The sequence below is a fragment of the Platalea leucorodia genome, assembly GCF_965183815.1.
Source record: "Platalea leucorodia genome assembly, chromosome: 27".
NCBI lineage: Eukaryota > Metazoa > Chordata > Aves > Pelecaniformes > Threskiornithidae > Platalea > Platalea leucorodia.
In genome coordinates, this window is record NC_138849.1 from 2,314,814 (window position 1) to 2,321,028 (window position 6,215).

Sequence of the window (6,215 nt, forward strand, 5' to 3'; positions counted from 1 at the left end):
GGAGGCAGTGAGGGGCAGCCCCGAGGTCCACAAGGGCCTGCTCCTCCATGTGGCAGCTGGGCTCGTGGCGCCTTGACCCCTCCTGAATGATGGGGCTGCACCCCCAGCTCCAAAGGAGATGTAAGAGATGGGAGCAGAGACAAAGAGTTTTCCGCTGGATTCTTTATTGCGTTTACCTACACAGGGAGCCTGGCTCCATATGTACGTGCGGTCTTTCGGGCCCAAAGACACTGGCAGCGGGTAAGAATAATAGTATTTAAGTGGAAGTAATATATGAAGTATGATAAAGAAAGAGAAAAACAAGACACGTATGCTCAAAAGAGCATGCGAGCTTTTCCTGAGGATGATGGACACCTTATTGATGCTGCAGTAATCCCTGTTGAAATAGTTTCCGCAGGGCCTCCTTCATCTCCTTGTTCCTCATGCTGTAGATGAGGGGGTTCCGTGCTGGAGGCCCCCCCGCGTACAGCACTGCCGCCACCACATCCAGGGATGGGGAAGAGATGGAAGGGGGCTTCAGGTGGGCAAACAGGGCCGTGCTGAGAAACAGGGAGAGCACGGCCAGGTGAGGGAGGCACGTGGAAAAGGCTACCCATGGAGGCAGCAAGAGCCCAGTGTATTTGCAGGGAGGCTTCCTGGGGAGGAGTTCCCTGTGCTGCACTCTAGAGGTGGGTAAAAAGTTCAGAAGGACAGTTGCTTCCACAGAGGAAGGGGGGAGATGAGGTGCAGCAAATGTGTCTCGTTACACTGTGGTTTATTATTCAGACACCGCCATCCCACTTGGGAAATGTTCTTGGAAAGGGTAACGTTCCCCTGTTGCCTCGTTGCCTCCGTGTAAACCTCCGTCGCTGCTCACGTCCAGGCGGGCTGCTCTGTCCCTCAGCCTGGTGCCCAGCTGCTCTGTGCTTGCACCGCTCCCAGCTGGAGGAGGACTGCATGCAGACGTTGCTCTGAAAAGGCAACTGGACTGTACTGGAGCAGAGGGCTCCTGTTCAAGGTGTAGACTTCAAAACACCTCTCCTTTGCAGCGCAGCTCTGCAGAGTATGATGAAGAGGACAGGACGAGGATACTGATTGGCATGGGCACGTGATGTAGAAGGTGATGTAGAAGTCTCGGCAGCCCTGACCCACACAGCACCTTCTGGACAGCAGAAGGATCCTGCCCTGCCAGGGCTCACTGCTTCCACCCACAGCTTCTCCCCATAGCGTTGTGAGGAGCTCCCCAGGCAGGCTGAGTGCTGACCCTGACAGGCGGCAGAGGCCAGGGCAGGAGCAGGGGCAGGAGCAGGAGCAGGAGCAGGTGTCTGCCAGTGCCTAGGGGGAGGGACCTGGAGACCTCACTGCCCGTGGGCCCCGCCATGGCCCAGGTCACCAGCCCTGGGCCCGAGTGCTGAGCCCCAGCGACAACCCCCCATCCAGGGTGAGAGCGGCTCCTGCTGCTGCCCCGAGGGTGGCCAGCCCCCAGTCAGCCCTGGGCCAGAGCGCAGGTATCTGAGCTGGGATGAGGTGGAAGAGCCTGGAAAACAGTTCATCGAGAGGAGGCGATGGAAGAAGGTACAGTCTGTGGCACCTGGGATTAAGTGACACCCTCAGTTTCGTAGCTGGATCAGTGCTGCCCTTGCACATGGACTAAGCCCCAGTTGAGAGCAGAAATTGTTGTTACTAATCCTGGGTGCCAGAGCGCTGTATATCATGATGCCAAAGAGCAATCGGAGGAGAGCAGCAGGCGTCAATATCTTTTGCTTCCTGGTGCTGAGAGAGATTTTCAGAGTGGGGGAAAGGGTGTAACTGTGAGATGCCAGGAACCGTAGAGATGTCAAGAGAGCGCTACATGGAGCTGGAGAAGCAGGGGTCTCCCAGGGAGGTCGTGGGGCCATGCCGGGGCGTGTGAACGCAGGGCTCTGGGCCGAGCCGGAGGGTGCAGGAAGGCCCTGAGGGGACACAAGGGCAGATGGGGGCCTGGGGGCACCCTGAGAGGAGCCAGGGGCCAATGGCGAGCTGGCTCCCTAGCCCTCGCAGTGGACGCCCTGCCCCTCCCAGCCCAGGTGGCGGGTCACAGTGGGGCCCTTTGTGACCCCGCTCTGTGACACCCCACGGCACCCTATATAGCCGGCGCGGCCGCAGCCCTGCAGTGCTGGAGAAGACAGCGACAGGACAGGGCAGGAGCGTGGAGCTGGCGAGGAGACCCCGAGCGCGGCCCACATCTCTCCCTGCGCCCCAGCAGCCCCGTGGCGCTGAGGTTCCCTTAACCTGCCCCCTTCCCCCCCACACTTTCCTCCATTTTGCAGGATGGCGGAGAGACCCCCCAGCTGCCCCAGGGTGGCCTGGGAGGTGGTGGGGACTCCCCAGGAGAGCAGCTCTCGGCCAGAGCCCTACGAGGCGTCCATGGTGCAGCCGCTGCAGAGCGGTGAGTGAGGGGCCCTGGGACTGGCAGGGTCAGGGCCAGTGAGTGCGGCCGGCTGGACGCCGGCATCCTGTTTCCTCGGCACACCGGCAGCAGGGGTCCTGTGGGCAGGGGGCACGGCGGTGCCTGAATGGCAGGGCTGCTTGGGGCTGAGAGCCGGCTCCAGCACAGCCTCCCTCCTCAGCCGTGCCGAGCTTAAAGCTCTTCTCGCCATTTGGCAAGCTTGTTGGCAAAGATGCTGTGTCCTACCGACTCTTTTGTGTTTCCCCTCCATGCAGGCGAGACACTGCCAGAGGATAAGGCAGAGCATCCGGAGCTCCAGCCAGAGTGGGATTCTGAGAGCGCCCGGCTGCTTTCTTCACTCAACAGCAGTGACCTGAGCACGGTAATAAGCTCCCCCCTTGCTAGGACTCTTGTCCGTGGCATTGGCAGGAGGCTTGTGTGAGCAAAGGGACCCAGAATCAGTGGGCTTGGCATGGCCTCACTGTCCCTGCCGAGAGGGTTCCTGGTGTCCCCGAGCAGGGACTGTCCGAGGATGGCGCTCCAGTGTCCCAGCAGCAACGCCAGCCCTCCTGGCCACCAGCGGGCCCTGGCTCTCTGCAGGGCCAAGACACAGTGCCCATGACCCCAAGCCTCCTCCCTCACCCTCTGCTCTCTCCTCTGCTCTGCAGAGACTGCAAGCCCTGCTTCCAGCTTTCCTGCGGGCCCTGCTGACAGCATTGCCAGGCATCTCTTGCCAGAGCTGTTGGTGCTGCTCGGGCAAGCAGCACCATCAGGGTACTTGGCGTGACATGGCTTCCCTCCCTTCCTTCCTCCCATAGCTGTTTGGAGAACACCTCAAGCCTGCTGAGACGACAGACGTTCTCCTTGTGGCCATTGAGGCCTTGACAGCAGACGACATAGCTGACAGGGAGATGGGCAGCACTGTCCTGGCCATGGCCGGGAGAGACCCTGCCTCCTGGCTGAGGGATGTAAGTGCCCTGGGGCTGGATTGCCCTGCCCCTGAACCCTGTCAGGCCTTGTTCTTCCCTCCCTGCCTAGCTCAGCTCTCTCGGGCACCCGAAGCCATTTCAAGGCAGCAGAGAGGGACAGGAAGGGCAGCAGTTTCAGTGGCAGCTTGGGAAATGGCAGCAGTCCAGTGGCTGCACACCATTCTCACCTCTGTCCCCTCCAGGTGCCACAGATCATGAGGTACATCCACAAAAACGTGGAGTGCATCCGCACGGAGCCAGCGCGGCACAGCCTGGACTCACTCCTCCTCCTGCTGAGCGAGTGGTGCCCCAGGGAAGCGGTCAGGAGCCTGCTGAAGATCTCTCCAGCATGTGACAGGTAGTGGCCCCGACAGCCTTGAGAGCTTGTTCCCTGTGGGGAGAGGGGCCCAGAGACTCTCTGGCTGCCAGACCCACAGCAAACTGCAGGACATCCTCGAGGAGCAGGGCCTTCCATCCCACGGCGCTTCCCAGCCCCAGGGGGTCAGCCAGGCCCGCAGCAGCCAAAGCTGGCCAAGCCAGAGCCCCGCCACCACACTCCTCCCTGCCCCATGGGGAGCACCACCTCAGCCCCCTCCTGCCTGCGTGGGCAGGGCCCCCAGGCACCCCAAGCGAGGGGGTGGGCAGGGCCAGGGCTGCAGCACAGCCTGGCTCCGGAGAGGCTGGCGCGGGCAGGGTGCCGTGGCCGAGGCAGCCCTGCTGACCGAGCGCTCTGGGTCTGCAGCGCTGCCCTGGCCATGTGGGAGGTGATGATCTCCGTGCCTCGGGCTTTGCGCAGTGTCTTGACGGAGCTGCTCAGCGTGCTCCAGGACCAGCGGCTGCGCAAGGTGTTCAGCTCTGCCACGGAGGACGCCTGCATCTGTCCCTTGGCTGTGAGTGACCATGCTCAACTGCAGAGCTCTGCCTGCCTCCCCAGGGAAACAGGCACGGCCCCCTCCCCTTCTGGCTGCCTCCCAATGGCCACCTCCTCCAGGACATAGGGACGCAGCCCCTTAGAGTCAGCAGGGACCTGCCCAGCACCAGCCAGACCCCATGCCAGACACTTGGGGCCGCCCCGTGCTGGTTTGGCCCCGGTGAAAAAAAGCCACAAAGCCTGCCCCTGCCCGGGCAGCGCTCTGCTTGCCCCCGGCCCGCATGCCCCTGCCCTGCTCTGCAGCCTGGAAAGCTGGGGCAGGGGCAGAGAAAGGGGCAGAAGGCAGAGTCAGGCCAGTTGCTGGGCCTGGGGCAGAGGCACGGCCTGCAGAGGCTGAGGGGGCTTCAAGCCTGGGCAGAGGAGACACTCGCCACCGCCCCCGTGTCGTGCCTCCTTTGTGGCAGCGCGGTGGAGGGAGCCCTGCGGGCTCTGCTGCTCTCTCACTGCTGTCTTCGTTTTAGCTGCTGGTCTGCGGTGACATTGAAACAGAGGAGTTTGCCGCCCTCTACAAAGCCCAGAGGTACCTGAGGCATCCAAGCCTGCTGATGCTCTCGCTGGTGCTCAGCGGCCTCCTCACGCTTTCAAAGACAGCGGAGACGGTGAGCAGGGCGCAGTCAAGCGGAGCCATGTTGGCAGCCGAGGCCTGGGGCAGTGGGTAACGCGGTGGCTTGGCCTTGGCTGGGAGTCAGACTGTGGGCTGGCGGCTCCAATCTCCCTCCCTGCTAGGGAGGGGGCTGGTGGGTGCCTGGGGAGCCCTCCAGGCGCAGAGGGTTACCAATCCAGCTGCCCCTTCAGGCCTGTCGCAAAAGGAGGTGGCCGAGCAGGGGACCCTGCTCTCCTGCACTCCCTTCCCTTCCTCCTGCTCTCCCCGCATCCCCATCAGTGGCCACTGCCTGCCAGGAGGCTGCTGCAGGGACTGCTGTGCCAGGTCCTGGGAGGCTGGTGCTCAGCGACCGGTGCACTTTTGCCAGGGTGGTCTTTCAGCGCCTCACAATAAGGAAACCGTGCCTTTCATGCAGGCAAGAAAAATCCTGGTCCTGCTGCCAGACATCGTGGAGACCCTGCAGGACGCCAACACCGAGGTCAAGACGAAGGCCCTGGTATTCCTCAGGAACATGATGGGTCACCTGAAGAGGGAGGAGGCCAGCCTCATTGCTCTGCAGCTGGCGGAGAAGCTCCTGCCCCTCTTTGATGAGGTAAGGCTGCCGTGGGAGCCGGAGCCCCACTGATGGGCACTCTGCAAGGACAGCTGCCCTTCAGCCCAGCCCTGCGGGCAGCACTCAGGCAGGGCTGCTCCCCTCCTTGCTCCTCTTGCGTGGCCTTGCAGGGCTCTGGGGCCATTCAGCCGGGGCTGCAGGTCTGGCCCACGGCTCCTGTGTTCAGGAGCCGACCCCAGAGCATCTCCCCTCACATCAGCCACGCCAACGCCCTTGGCTCCCTGTGGGCAGGGGGCGGCTCTTGCTCAAGTCCCCCTGTCCTCCTCCCTACCAGGAGGCCAGCCAGGTGCAGGAGCTCTCCATCAGCCTCTTCAAAGACACGATGAAGGCTGTGGTGGGGAGTGACAAGGAACGGATGAAGAAGAACGTGCAGAGGGTCCTGCTCCCGCTCTTCCTCCATATGAACGACCAAATCAGCAGCGTGGCCAAGGTGCAGTGACCAGCGACCAGTGTCGCGGGGAAGGGCGTGCTGACACCATGGGGGTGGCCTGGGCATAAGGGGCAAGGGCTGCTGGACGTCAGGCTCTGGGAATGAGTGCCACCTCAGGGTCCCACTGCTCCCCTCCTTCCCTGCGCTGGTCCCACCACTGCCTTCCTCCTTCCCCGCTGCTGCCTGCTGCAGAGGTGGGTGGGGAGCTGGGTCCCCTCCCAGCCCCGCTCTCCCCATTCAGCCCTCCTCCAGCACAGCGCGG